This window comes from Pelodiscus sinensis, chromosome 9 (genome assembly GCF_049634645.1).
Source record: "Pelodiscus sinensis isolate JC-2024 chromosome 9, ASM4963464v1, whole genome shotgun sequence".
NCBI classification, from domain to species: domain Eukaryota; kingdom Metazoa; phylum Chordata; order Testudines; family Trionychidae; genus Pelodiscus; species Pelodiscus sinensis.
The window spans coordinates 37,776,672-37,790,574 of record NC_134719.1 but is presented as its reverse complement, the minus strand read 5'-3'; the positions used below and the strand labels follow the sequence as shown (position 1 = coordinate 37,790,574).

The 13,903-nt window shown below is 41.9% G+C and overlaps 1 protein-coding gene across 7 annotated transcripts in view; it reads left to right on the top strand.

Annotated features, from left to right (window-relative positions):
* The window catches only part of DPYD (dihydropyrimidine dehydrogenase), a 680,031-nt gene that overhangs the window by 46,595 nt on the left and 619,533 nt on the right, over nucleotides 1-13,903 (top strand). The window lies entirely within an intron of this gene.

Below are 13,903 nucleotides of genomic sequence, written 5' to 3'. Positions count from 1 at the left end.
TTGAGTGATTTACTCCAGTGTAAATGAGATCAGAATCTGCCCCCCCCCCATTTGAAATTATGCCCCTTTTCTCCTTGCATGAAATGGAATTTTTCATTATAAACTTTCTAGTTTTTTTAATATCCATTCTATTTTAGACACTGCCTTTTCTGATCTACGTATTTATGTGTTATTTGCTCTAGCGTGATATTTGAACAGTTTTATATAATAGTAGTTAAGTCATCTGTTATATTTTTTTACTGATTACCTCTTTGATCTCCCACCTGATCAAGGATACCTGTCATGTACTGTCTCCATCTAGATTTTGCAGGATAGTCCTCTCAGCTCAGATGATCTATCTCATTAAGTTTCATGGAATGTTGTAGGCAGGATGCTATACACCCACCCCTATGAACTAATATTTAGCCTTCCTATATATTCTGTGGAGAGTACTCTGTATTATGGTATCCAATTGTATGGGTTTTTTCATTCCACCATGTTTAAGAACTGCATCCTTTCAGGATTCTAGGTGAACCTTTTATATAATCCTTGGATTTGGTCCTATAGTTGAATTCTGGGGGTGAAGAGCGTGCTGCTTCTGTATAAAGACCCTTTTTGTTCAGTGGAATTCTATACATGCACAAGAGTCTGCCCACAAGTTGTGCATTGAGTGATCAATGCCTTGGTTGTAACCAGTAAGTATACTTGTATTTTTTAAATGGACATGCCTGGTTTTATGCAGCATTTATACTGTACGATGGTAAGTTAGAATTCCTGATTTTTTTTTTAATTGGTAGATGGGGAAAAATTTTAAAACACCAGTACAAAATTTGAAGTGAGTTCTACATTTCTGTCCATACAATAGTTCCTATTTTAAAACCTTGTTAAACATTTTTCCCCGTTGCAGCTTTGTGTAACTGTATTAAAAAACAAAAAACCCTTCCCACATTTCCTCTTCTGTCAAAAAAAAGTACCAAAAATACCAAGCAAACAGAACTTTATCTGGTATCCAGTTAAATGGATGGAGTTTTTAAAATTCAAAAACTCACTGGAAATATCCCTCCCTTTCTGGATTCACCACATCACCATCTATAGCTGTAGTTGATATAAATCAAAGAGTAGAGAATTATTCAACCCTCTTTTATCCTTATTAAAGCAAGGAAGATATGGTAAATAAATAAACATTGGGAGGGGTGAGTATTGATTGCCTAGGAAGCCATTTACAGATAAAATTCTCAGAGTTTAAGGCCAGAATATGCCATTTGATCATCTAGTCTGAACTGCTGTACGTTAGAGGCCACCAAACTAACCATTCTAAATCCAACAACCACAATGTATTACATCTTATGGAGGATGAGACTATTATGTTCCTCAGGAAAAGAAAAGGGGCGACCAAAATGAGTCCATGCTCAAAGCTTCTGCAGTGACAGGGACATGATTAAGTGAGATATACCTGGTAATCCTGGCAAGTGACTATTGCTGCAGAATAAGGCAACTATTCCCTCACTCCCCCACAATTAGTGCCAGTCTGACCTGGGAGAAAATGACCACTATACATGGGAGAAATGACCACTATACATGGGAGAAAATGACCACTATACATGGTGTTGTTGGGATGGCATCAGATATATCTTGAACATGTGAGTACCAACCTGCCAGCCTAGCACCTGAAAAAGAGAATGTTTGGTTCGATCTTAGACCAGATCCATACTGCCCATGCCACATTTCCAGCCATGGCCATCCCTGATGCTTCAGAGGAAGGAAGAGGGGGAAAATCCCTTCCTTACCCCATGTGGTGGCTGGCTGACAACTTGAAGAGTGAATTTTAGGGACATAAGGCAGAAATTAAAAGTGCGCCCGAGGGCTGTTGAATATTGCCCTTTATCATCATTAACAACCCTGGCATGCAATTGCACTCAGCAATTATCCTGATAACTTCATTATTAAATTAAAATAATTTAAGAGTCATTTACCCCCCCTCCCCATAACTTTTTTGGGGGAAGGGTCTGTTTCAGAATTCCTATGATGGTTAGAAACCTTCTAATTTCCATCTTGAATTTATTTGTGGCAAGTTTATATCCCTTTCTTTGTGTGGCAACATTATCCTTTAGTATAAATACCTTCATTTATAGAGAGCAATTGTGTCCCCTCTCAGACTTCTTTTTCTGCTACATTAATCAAGCCAAACTCCTTCAGCCTCCTATCCTAAGGTAGGCCTTCCATTGCCCAGATTATCCTTATAGCTCTTCTCTACACCTGTTCCGGTTTTTAAATTAATCTTTCATGATCTTAAGTGACCAAGACTATACACCGTATTCCAGTTGAGATCTTTCCAATTGTACAATAACATTAATACTTCTTTGCATGTAGAATAGTAATAGAGATATAGCCGTGTTAGTCTAGTCTAGCTGAAACAAAAAACAGGACTATGTAGCACTTTAAAGACTAACAAGATGGTTTATTAGGTGATGAGCTTTCGTGGGTCAGACCTTGGCCCACAAAAGCTCATCACCTAATAAACCATCTTGTTAGTCTTTAAAGTGCTACATAGTCCTGTTTTTTGTTTCATTAATACTTCTCTATCTCTACAGGAAATGCTTAATATCTAGAATGCCTTTTTCTTAACCATCATACTGGTGGCTTATAGTCATCCTGTGATTTATCCTTTTCTTACCTGTTTATAGTCAGATTTAATTCTGTTTGAAGTCCATGGTAATTTCATTTGTTTGTATTTACATTAGGTTACAATTTGTCCCTCAGCATCAGTTTTGCATCAAGCTATACTTACAGGAACTGGGTAGAATTACCAATGGAGGAAGGGTGGGTGTATGAAAATATAAAACTAATTAAATTAACAGCCCTCAAAACTCTGTGAATAAAAGCTGCATCTGCTGAGACATGCACACAATGACTTTGTACTGTCTAAAATGCTTCCAGATGGCAGACTTACATATTTCCTCAGAATAATCACACAAGCAAAATTTTAACTCCTAGTCTGCTCTGCTTTTGGTTGTTCTGAAAGTAGAAACTAAATGTTAATATCTTTCCAAGTATGGGAAAAGCTAAAATGTATTCTCCTTAAAGAAGGTTCCTTATGCTTTAATTGAGTATTATGACTTGTTTACTCTGTCAGACAATGAAACTGGTGTTTAAAATCTGTTTCTATGAGTATATGGAAGCTAGTTAACACCCCCAGAAACTATAGGGGAAATAATTTATTGGGATTTACAAAAGAGCGTTCAGACTTTTAAGATCTTGTAAAGGAATTCAGGGCTCTTTTTCTAAGTCACTGAATCTCAGGTGATAAACACCACTATTAAAGATTTAGTTAGTTACACCTAATCTTTCTGGCAGGTGGAACCAATCATTTCCCATGGGATGCACAAGAGGTGTGTTTCTTTGAGCCAGAATGAGGTCTGAGGCAATCCTGGCAGTCATCCAAAAAAACAGCCACGCTTGAGGAAAAAAATTAGTCAGAGGTTTTCGTTGTGTTACTGTCTTTGGATTTCCAATAGACAAAAACCTGGGAAACAAATGAGTTGTGACACTAATTTAAGTTCTGTGTTGAAGAGCTAGATGGACTATTTCCATTCACAGGATTGGCTCTCGGTATCACATTTTACTTCCACAAAGACGTCTTACTCTTGAGTAAACACTGCACCAGAGTTGCATTCTTTATTCTGTTGGGTATAAATTAGGAGGCATTTCACATTTCAATATCAGTGAAACAAATATTGTACTCATTTAGGCTATGTCTACACAGCAGCATTATTTTGAAATAACATGGTCTGCGTCTATACAGCCAGCAGTTATTTTGACATAATGCTGAAATACTGTCAAGCTGGAAGACTTCTTACTTTGACTCCCATCACCCTCATTTTATGAGCAGGGGAAGTCAGAGGAAGAGTGTTCTGTTTCAAAATAAGTGCTGTATAGACAGCACCAAAACTCAAAATAAGCTATTTTGAAATAAGCTATGCAATTGATGTAGTTTATTTTGAGTTAAATCCTGCTGTGTAGATGCACCCTTAGACTTGTCTGACCTCATTGAATTGAGAGAGGTGCACAGGTGTAAATGAAGCTTTTTTGACCCTACATATATTTTGGATAATGTATTACTCACTGGAGAAATATGAGTTTGGAGGGACTGTGGACACTCTGTGCCCCAAGCTAAAGGAGACTTGTGAATATTGAGGGATATGTTTTGATGTGGTAGAGGATGTAAGCCAAGCCATCAATTCAGCATATCTTGTCAAACACCACTTGAAACTGCTTATGCACTTTATTGATGTACCTTATTAAACAGTACAAGGAATTGCTTCAGATGGAAAAGTTGGAAGTAATTCTGCAAAAGAAAAAAAGCAAGAGGAGGAAAATAGTTTAAATTGGATTGTTCTTAATTGCCATAGCCTTTGTCTGTATTGAACTTCTGGCACTAGTAACACAGTTCTTTGCAGTAACTAATCCTAATCAGCATTTTCTAATAGCCAAACCTAATGTTAAGTGCATTTCTTGCAAGGGTATCACTTTTGGTCTAGGCACTTTGATTTAATTTTTCTGTAGCTCCTCCTAAATATCAGAAATATAAACAGATTCTTGATTGTGTCTTATTCTCTGACAAATTAAAGTGAAAATTATTAATGTGTTGTAGGCCAAGATATGGAATACGTTACATGATATAATGGGTAATGTCTATTTTAACATTACAAAAAATTGAGAGAATACTTCAAAGCAGTATTAATAAACATTTGTTCAAATGCCAAAAAGCTTTTTGCTTTGCCTCTGTGTAACTCTTTATGAAAACTTTCAAAAATGAGTTTTTTAACACAAATGTTTGAGGAATGACTGCTGTTTGTACAAATTTCCATATAGACATAGAAACGAGGGTAGAAAAGCCGGTCAGTTTTCAGCTATATACTGTTTCTCCCTCTTTCATATATTTGTTGTTCATTAAGAGAGATGGAAAAATGCAATGCTACATTGGTGAGCAATTGCACACCACTATTACAGAATAATCTAAATAAACTGTTTACAAATAACCAGTGGTCTGACACACAAATTGTTCAAATTACAAATAAATATAAGCCTGTTTACCCATAATTTGAGAACAGGGAATTTATTGGATAAATGTATTTGCATTGAATAATTTGACCTGCTCAAAAACTGTATTAATTAAACATGTGGTATATTTATAAAATATTCCTAAATATTGTAAAAGAGAGCACTTATTAAAAGAAATCTGTTCAATTATGTTTACAACTGAAAGCCTATAGTTTATCTTGTTAAATATTTCTTTGTTCATGTGTGTGTATAAATAAGCAAGTTTAGTTCTTTTCTGAAAAGGTATACAAGAGCAGATGTCTGTCTAATTGCTATCCTGTTTAAATACTAATTGGAGGAACATACGTAGAATGCTAGTAGTATGACTAGGTATACCTTGTCAATACTCTTTTTAATCACATCACTATCATTACTATTCAACCACTAATCGGTGTGATGATTAAGGGACATTAGAGGGAGCACTTTGACATCTGATTCTTCAAACTGATGTCTTCTGAGGCTGTGCTTTGTGGTATCATGGCCAGACTGATTCTTTAAATAAAATGCTCTGATTCTCAAATGTAGGAAATGTTACAATAGATTCTAATGATGTGATTAGGGATTTTGAGATTTTTTTTTATTAGTGATTGACTGTATGTACAAACTATTAACGTAAATAATACATGGATTACTTTGAGTAGCAATATGTTGAAAAGTAACATCAAGAGATCTTATCTTTACTGATAGTATCAATAATTAAATATTTATACGGACTTAAAAATGTACCAGTTTAATCATTAAGCAAATTCCAACTCATGCATTTTTCAGGCACTTCAATTACTTTGCATTGCTTTGTATAGATACCATATACTGTGATTTCTAGACTTTTTATTAAAATGTTTCTGTGACTTACATTATATCTGTGCATGAAAATGATTTACCCCAGCTATTTCTATATGATGGACATTAGAACACTTGTCTTCTGTTTGTCTTAGTTTGAATTTCTCCTTAAGACATAACCATCAAAATTTGTCAGCTTCTCTGAAATCTGTCTGCTATAGATTATCTGCTTCCCTAGTGTAACTCTTCCATTATAGGGCCATAAGTACATTGTTATATCCTAATGGTCATATTGTGTCTGGGTCTTTTAATGAGTGCTGAGGATTTGAGGATGTAAAGATAATTTTTCCTTTTCTGGTGAGCCCCTCTTCATGCAGAGCACAAAAATAGTTGCAGGGCACTGCCCTATCCTAAGCAGTAGTGAAGGATTAGTAAATTTGGCTACTAGCAAGCTGCATAGGAAGAGGAATGTAGTCTGCCATGTAGTCTGCCATGTATGATTGCCATACTAATAGTTCTAGCTTCTGGCTAGCAGTGCTTGGAGTTAGGAAACAGATTATATACTTCTCTTTTCCCCAACAACACAGAGAGAGACTCTGAGGCTACGTCTAGACTACATGGCTCAGTCGACAGAGCCATGAAAAATAGTTTATTCGGCATAGTCAAATAAACACGGATTTAAATAATCCCCACTTCATTAAAATAAAAATGGCCGCCATGCTGTGCCGACGATCAGCTGATCCAGCACAGTGCGGCAGTCTAGACGTGGCACAGTTGACAAAGTAAGCCTTTGTCGACCGCTCTGGTAAACCTCGTTTCATGAGGCATACTGGAGCGGTTGACAAAGGCTTCCGTTGTCGACTGCGCCATGTCTAGACTGCCACGCTGTGCTGGATCAGCTGATCGTCGGCACAGTGCAGCGGCCATCTTTATTTTAATGAAGCGGGGATTATTTAAATCCCTGCTTCTTTGACTATGCTGAATAAACTATTTTACATGGCTCCGTCGATGGAGCCATGTAGTTTAGACATAGCCTGAGATACTGAGGCAGGTCTGCCAGCATCTTCTAAAAGATCCAGGTGAATAAGCCAAACTTGCTTTATCTATTTAGTTTTTCAGTCCTTCGCTTTATATCCCCACACCAGGATCTGAGTAGAGGCCCCCATGGTCAGGTTCTCTATCTGGATACAGATGCAGGCGGAGCAGACAGGAACAGAGTTCGCTCTGGTAATGCAGCCATTAGTTAGAGACTTTATTATTCATGTGCATAAGAGGGTCAAAATATGGTTGCATGCGCAGCTGGGGGAGGGGGAACGTCATTTGCCCCCAGTTAGTGCGCGCGGCCCTCCTGCCTTCAGTTCCTTTGTTATCACCCTTAGTTGGAGATTGAGCTCAAGTTAAATGGTTTCTGGTTTTTATTATAACTACTTAGTTTAATTATTACAAAAAAAATAAACTTTTTCCTGTAAATAGTTGCCTCAACATTTCTGAGGTACCGCCTGTTAAAAAAAACAAAAAACAAAATAGAATAGAAGGATAAGTAGAGAATAGTACATAGGAAGTCAAAACTAAAACCTTCTCCTCGATAGACTTCGATTCATACTGAGTAAAGAAAAAAAATGCCTCTCACAGAGCAGTACAAAAACAAAAACAAAACGAAAAGAAGAAGAAGGCAAAAGACAAAGGCTCGCAGACAATGGGCCCTGGTGTGCAGGCTTCAAGAAATGTGAAAAATGTCGTGACCCATGCCTGCCTCAGATGGCCACAGGTTTTGTATACGTTGTCTGGGTGAAGCCCATGTTCCCCAGAAGTGTGTTCACTGCTGCAGTCTCGCTGCCAGAGCTTGCAAAGACAGGGATCTGAGACTATGTATGCCACTTTTTGACAAGGCTCTATATCCCTGAACCAGTGGGGACAAATGCAGCCAAGCTGAGAGGGCTAGCAGGCAGGCTAAGGACTTGGTCTCCTCACCATCCAAGTCCACAAAGAAGAGGGTTTTCCTGGCCAACTCCCTACCTCCGAGAGTGAGTATAGGAGACAAGCTGGGCACCTCTGGCACCGGATGCCCCCATGCCACATCAGTAGTGGACCCGAAGCCATCCTGAAAATGGTACTGCCACCTTTGGCACTGAGAGAGACAGGTACCAGGGAACTGGATAGGTCCTCGATACTGGCGGCACCAGAGATACCAACAGCACCGGAGGAACAGTTGGCACCAGCGGCGCCAGATATGACCTCGGCACCAGCAAAATCAAAATCTGTTAAGCAATTGTCTCGCTTTCTGAACCCAGAATCTCAATCCTCTCCACCACACCGATGTCCCCTCCATCAGCACTGAGCTCTACGGAGCCCCATGGAGTTTCCTCTGGCCACCACCATTTTTCTGTGAATTCTCATGATTACCACGACCCATTGCTGAGTATGGCACCATGGCTAAGAAGCCCTGAGTGCCTCTCCCCCAATGCATCGTTCTTGCTCTCTTCTGTCAATGAGAAGTTCTCTGCCTTGATCACTAGTGCTACCCCATTATAGCTGCTATGAGGATGTTTTGAGGAGTGTTTTCTTCTCACTCTTCTCCAGCTAGAGCTCATGTGTCTTATGACAGACATTGTCTACAGCATGATCATCATCCTTCGTGGTATTCAGACTGGTCAAGCCATTTTCACTACTCTCCTCACTGGTCCACATGTTGCTATTGGGCACCTCCACAGCACTGACAGTGGCAACGTCAACACCAGCTCCAAGGTCAATACCTATCTCTCATCCTCATGGTTCTCCTCAGCCGACTGAGGACATCAAGACAGAAGATGGTCAAATTACTGAGGAGGCAGAGGCAGAGCAACCTGATGTCTCCCCAATGGATGAGTCGTTTTGCTCGCCTGACGAGGCCATTATTTCAGATGACTCATTGCCCATGGATGACCTGAAGCAATTTCAGGACTTATTTAAAAGAGTTTCCACCAGCCAGGAGGTTGTATTGTCTGAGGTACAGGAGAAACACCACAACCTCCTAAAGAACCTCCAGCTGACCTCAAAATCAAGGATTGTCCTTCAGATAGATGAAGCAATGATGGAAGTGGTGGATGAGGTCTGGTAGACACCAGCCTCAAACGCCCTCCCCCCTTAAAAAAAAAAAACCTAACAAGAGGTCCAAGGGTATGGACTTTTTATTTCTCCACCCACAGCCAAACTCGCTAGTTGTGGATGTAGCACAGCACAGGGCTTGTCATCTTAATACCTTCCATAATAAAACTTGTTTTAATTTGGTACTATCCTCATTGTGTGTGTGGCTGCAGTTGTGGACCCCTAGATCCACCTCCAGAAACAGAACTCTAGTTCTCAACTTATGTAACCTGAGGTATGGAGGGAAAACCTAGAATCTTCTAGTCAGATTGGCAAGTGTTACTCACATAAATTCCATTGTATTTCCCCCCAAGGCTACAGCATCAACCTGTTGGGACTCCAAGCTGTGCACAATGCTTCCAGACATTTTTTTCACCATATTTGAGGTTCTGCAGTGCACATCCTCACCAACAATATGATCAGCTGTTTTACCTCATTCCACTTGTGCCAAAGCTGTACGCCTCTGGAACTGGTGAATCCAAAAGAGTATCAACATCGTTGTGTCACATCTCCCTATCATCAACAATATTACAGTAGATGCCCTCAGCTGTTACTTTGCAATAGATCATGAATGGGAGATCCACGTGCGAGTTCTATGAGAAATCTTCCACTGTCTGGGTTTCTTAGCTGTAGATCTCTTTGCAATGCACCGGAACACCAAGTATGCCCAGTACTGTTCTCCAAATCAGACGGGACCCATGTCATCCTCAGCCCCAGCATGGGCCAGACAGACCACTCACAATACCTATCTCTATAAGTGGAAGCGCTTCCCACTCTGGTCTGGGGCCAAGGGCATCAAAACATCTTCTTCAAGTGATGTCCTCATGGGTGCTCCACTGTAGGTGCTGGGCATGCCCCGGCACCCCAGGTCAGAAAGTTTTCATAGCAGTAGTTGGCCGGACCGCGCATGCGTGGAGGCATCTCGTGGAGTTCATGTTCTTTCTCATCGTGTAGTCCGGTTCTAGCCAGTTCCTCTCAACTGCCTCAGGCTGCAGACAGAGTGAACTGTTCTCCTCAACGCGAGTTATTTGTGAGACAATTCTAAGTCTATCCTTGTTAATATAACGGTTTTCCCTCTGTTCTTCATTATACCATGTTTTTAATTACTTTAAAAAAAGAGACACAGTTGATATTACAGTTTATTTAGATAGTTATTGTTAAGTCTACCCACCCTCCACTGGATATAGTTCATATCCCTCTTAGTAGATATTCCTTTAAAAAAAAATCCATAAAATATGCCCGGCTCCCCCGGGTTTAAAAAATGTGACTCATGCCGTGAGGCCATGATGGCCTCAAATGGGCACTCAGCCTACATATGTCATCTCAGTGAGAGCCACATTCCCCACTGCACCAAGCTCATGGCCAGGGCTTGCCAATATAGGGAGATGAGGCTCCATATGACCCTCTTCGACAAGGCTCTTCAGCAAAAAGGATCAGCCTCTCCCCCTCTGTCACACCAACCAGCTCAAAAGCGCAGGACCTCATTCCCAGCCGCTACTCCGGCAAGAAAAACTAGACCATCTCCCACGAAATCTCTCCCTGCTACTTCGCAGGGAAGATTGAGTGTAGGGAGCAAGTCGGGCACATCTGGAATGGCTGCTTTATATACCATTTCAACCAGGGCCTCCAAGTTGAGAAAGATGGATGTGACGATACCATCCGCATGCTCCTCGGTGGCACTGACAGCAGCCACAGCACCGGTAGCCTCGGCACCGAAACCGCCAGTACCGATATCCATATCGGAATGGCATATACACGCAGCACCAATATGTGCCGAGTTTTCCTCACCGGCACCGATCTTTCCAGCACTGGCCCAAGCGGCACCAACACCAGTGACACTGACTCCGGCACCAGAATGAGCGGCACCAACTTCGGAACCAGAACAGACATCACCGATCTTGGCACCAGAACATGCGGCACTGAGGAAGGTGCACGCAAAAACACATCAACAGCAGAGCCCCTCACCCTGCTCTCCGCCTTCCACATTTTTGCCAGCACTGTCATCTTCGCTGCCACCACTGCCCTCACCAAAGTCATCTCAACCTATCAGGCATTACCAATCTCTAAAAGGCTACCATCTCCCTTTCTCACTCCACCCAGGGAGCAGCCTCACTATTCAAGCCAACACTTCTCTGCCTCTCTATTGCCACCTCCAAGAAAGTCCTATACCCCTTCCCTCCCACCATGATCACCTAGATCAGATTATTGGGAAGGATACAAATGGTCTCACATGTATAGACGTTCTCATTCACATTGCTCATATTATTGTCATGACAACCATTACGACTGCCACGACCATCGTAGGTGCTACTTACCACACTGTCACTCCTACTGTCATCCCTCCAGATCTGTCCTTGGCTGAACACTCATCCTCCAGACACTCAAGGGTTCCAGCTCCACCTCCTTTGGACCAAAACCCTCCATCCCCACAGCCTCCCCAATCCAAACCGGAGGAGGAGTATGGTAGAAGTTCCATGGTAGATGTTCAGCCGCTGGACATATCTCCTACAGATCAGTTGTCATCGTCACCCGATGAAGCTGTCATTCCAGGAAATGTTTCCTCTTCTGACGACCTCAAACAGTTCCAAGATTTATTTAAGAGAGTGGCAGTGACCCGGGAGATACAACTCATGGAGATAAAGGAGAAACAACTTTTCCTCATTAAAAATCTCCAGACATCATATACCCCTAAATTAGCCATTCTATTGGATGAGGCTATTCTTGAGGTCGCGGGTGAGTTATGGGAAACTCCGGCATCTGTTCTTCCCATGAACAAGAGAGTGAATAAAAAGAACTTTGTACCACCAAAGGGTTCAGAGTTTCTATTTAAACATCCTTAGCCAAACTCTTTGGTAGTGGATGCAGCGCAACAAAGAGCAAAAACACTGCAGTATAGAAACCACACAGTAGACAGGGACACCAAGAGACTGGATTTCTTCAGGAGAAAAGTTTACACATCCTCCACAATCTCGCTCAGGATAGCAAATTACCTGGCACATTTATTGAACCACAACTTCGATAACTGTAACTCCATCACAACTTTAATGGAGTCCCTGTCTGAGTCCAAAAGGCCTCTTTTAAATCGATTGTTCAAGAGGGCTACGCCTCCACCAGAGCTGGTTTACAGAGAGCCATGGATGTAGCGGACACTGAAGCATGAACAATAGTCACCACTGTAGTAATGAGACGGGCTTCATACTTTCAATCCACAGGAGTTCCTAGAGAATTGCAGAACAAGGTAGAAGATTTAACATTTGATAAAGACAAGTTGTTTGCGGGAAAGACAGACACAGTATTCCATTCCAGTAAGGACTCAAGAACTACCCTCCGGACCCTGGGGATGTACACCCCATCTTACTGGAGGAGGCGTTACACTCCTTTCCAAAGACGTTATGACTATAGCCACAACAGACAGCAGTGGCAGCAACAACGTCCCTTTGACCAGTCACGCCAACGCCACAGACCACAGAGATGCCATAACCAGACCATCTGTTCCCAAAATCAGCCCAATAACAAGCAGCAGGTTTGACTTCTTGTTCAAGAGCAAGCAACCAGTCTCGCATATTCATCGCATCAACTCCCTCTACCCAATTGTTCCATCATTGCCTGTGCCCATTTTATCATCAACACGCCGACATTACCACCACCAAGTGGGTTTTGGACATAATACAGTTCGGCTACGAGATACCCTTCCTCTCCATTCCTCCCACAACTCCACCAACCCCGTCCCTCTTCAGGGACCACTTTGTCGAAGACTTGTTATGCAGTGAGATTGACCACTTCCTATCTATAGGCGTGGTGGAACGAGTATCACAAGATTTCAGAGGGAGAGGGTTTTACTCCCAATACTTTCTTGTACAAAAGAAAACGGGAGGATAGAGACCTATATTGTATCTCAGGCAACTGAACAAATATCTCCCAAAACAGCAATTCAAGATGGTAACTCTAGCATCCATAATACCATCTCTGGATCAAGGAGATTGGTTTGCTGCTCTCAGCCTCCAGGACACGTATTTTCATATTGCCATTCATCCTGCACACAGAAGATTTCTCCACTTTACAATCGGCACAGACCACTTCCAGTACCAGGTCCTACCGTTCGGGCTATCGACTCCCCGCAGAGTGTTCACGAAGACACTGTCAGTAGTCATGGCCTACCTCCAATGCAAGGGAGTCATAATATTCCCTTATTTAGACGACTGCCTCATAAAAGCTCAGTTGTCAGCAGAGGCCTCTGAAATATTGGACATCACCAGATGAATGTTCCATCTGTTAGGCCTCCTTATCAACAAGGGCAAGTCCACGGTCCAGCCCACTCAGAACCTGGAGTTTATTGGAGCTCGCTTAGATGCCACCATAGCAAGAGCGTACTTACCCATCCACAGGTTTCGAGCAATACAAGAGCTAATAGATGCTTTTCTCTACAAATGTTCAATGCAGATTCTTACAGGTCTCAAACTGATGGGACACATGGCAGCCACGATGTATGTGGTCCCCCATGCCAGACTACATTTCCGCACCCTACAGCATTGGCTGGCGACTGTCTACAACATCACCAAACATGACGTATACAGATCGGTGATCCCACCGTCAAGAGTCTGACAAAAATTTGCTATCCAGAGTCCCTTTCCACGAACCACAGCCTCGATACCATATTACCTCCCGATGCCTCCCTCATTGGCTGGGGAGCACACATGGGCACCGTATCCATCCAGGGTCAGTGGTTTCCCCAGGAAACACTACTCCACATAAACCTTCTAGAGCTAAGAGCAGTCACCAACTCCTGCAGGTACTTTCACGATTGAATTTGCGAGTCTACAGTGAAGATCCTTATGGACAATGTAGTGATTATGTATTATATAAATCATCAGGGAGGCATGCGCTCCCAATCTCTATGTGCAGAGGCAACCCCACTTTGGAA